Here is a 1,817-nt window from a genome sequence, read left to right as displayed (position 1 = left end):
ATAAAATAGGTATTTTTGTGGGAAGTAACATGGCTGGGTACTGCCCTGATACCTCCCTACCAGCACTGCTGCTTCTGCCAGGGTACAGGACACACGTGCTGTTGGTTCCTGTGCTCCACCAAGTCCCTCCTCTTCCAGGCAGTACTATACATTCCAGATTTTACTTAAAAAAAAAATCCTTCAATCATTCTCCTGACTGTAAGCACACAGGGACTGAGTGTCTTTGGAAGCAGTGCTTGCACAGCTGGCTGCCAAGCTCTGGATGTTGCTCGGACCTCCCTGACCGCTGTGTTAAACCTTCCAGCATGGAGCAGGGCCGGCGCGGAGCCAGCTGAGCGCAGGGCGGCGGGCAGAGCATGGATGCGCTGCTGCGGTGGGCGAAGGGCACACCGGGCCCTCGCTCCGGAGGTGCCATCGTCCGAGTCTTTAAAGGAACGGCGAGACCGCCCGGCTCACAAGATGGTCACTACTGCCCTGGCAAGGCCCTGGGCCCAGGGGCTTCGCTACAGCGCTGCTGGCTTTGCCCTCAGCCCTCGCTCCCCCTCCAGCTCCAAACAAGTTCGTGGCTCAGCCCTTAATCTCTGGGATGAAATGTCCTGCTGACACGGCCAGTGCTGTCCCGGGGAGAGCTCCCGCTTATCCCAGCCCTGCAGCTCTTCCCTTTGTTCCCAGCTGGCTTCCAGTCCCGGCGGCGGTGCCAGAGCCACGATGTGTGCAGTGACAGGGAAGCGCATTCGCGGATGGCGGGAGAGCGTCGCGGGCTGCCCTCCGTGCCCGCCCGGTGCGGTGCCAGGGCCGCTGTGCTGCGCCCATGGACTCGGGGAGGAATCCCAGTGGGGAAACATGCCCCCAGTCTTATCCCTGGAGCCTGGCAAGCCCCGCATGAGCTAAGGTGCAATTCAGAAGTTGCCACTCTGCAGCGCAGATCTTGCCGTTTCCAACACGAGGCAGTGCGTGTCACCGGCTGGGGCATCACCAGGGGTTTCGCCCCGGTCCCTCCCGCTTCGCCCCTCTTTCAGGCCTCGAACAGCCAGGCAGCAGCAAGGCTGGGGCACGTTTTGTCCCGCTCTGTGTTCTCTGCAAAAGGACCTTGTTTTCTCTCCGGTACCCGTCTGATTCCTGACAATGCCCCAAGTGTCTGCGAGGACACGCACGTTAGCTCTGGGTCACGTCCGCCTGCAAGCAGAGCCTGAGCTGGGCTCGCCTTGCCGGCGGACAGCCGAGGACAGCCCGGGCAGAGCCCCACGGCCGATGGAACAGCGCGAAACCAGCCCTTCCTCCTCTACGTGCGTGCGCTCACCCAGCGCCACGGGAACATTTGGGTCGGGCCCAGCCGAGAGCAGTTAGAGGGGAAAAAAACCGCAGCGGTCTGCGAGAGGCATTCAGCACTGATCCGCGTCTCACGGGCCGCACCGGGCTGCGCGAGGATGCTCCCAGCCCCGAGGGGAGCGGAACGGAGCATCCCGCGAGCGCAGCCCCGCGCTGGCCCTTGAGCCTCGCTTTCCCCCCACAAAGCCTGGAGACACCGGCGGAGGGATGCCGGTCACCCCCGCCAACCCTGTTTCCATGCAGCAACCGGAAGCGGCCGGAGCGGGACCGGCGCTGTCCGCGGGGACCGAGCGGTGCGCCGGTCCTCCCGCGGCTCCGCAGTGGTACAGCCCGCGCGTCACCTCCGCAATGGTTCATCCCCGCGGCCGCCTTCCCCCCGTCACCCGAATGGTTCGCCCCGCCCCCCCCCGCGGCAGGCGCGGTGGTTGCGCCCGCTGCCGCCCCGTGACCCGCCAGTGTTTCCACAGCGCTTCCGGGGGCGCGGCGGC

The sequence above is a fragment of the Molothrus ater genome, chromosome 6, assembly GCF_012460135.2.
Source record: "Molothrus ater isolate BHLD 08-10-18 breed brown headed cowbird chromosome 6, BPBGC_Mater_1.1, whole genome shotgun sequence".
Taxonomy (NCBI): domain Eukaryota; kingdom Metazoa; phylum Chordata; class Aves; order Passeriformes; family Icteridae; genus Molothrus; species Molothrus ater.
Note: the sequence above shows the minus strand (reverse complement) of the source record.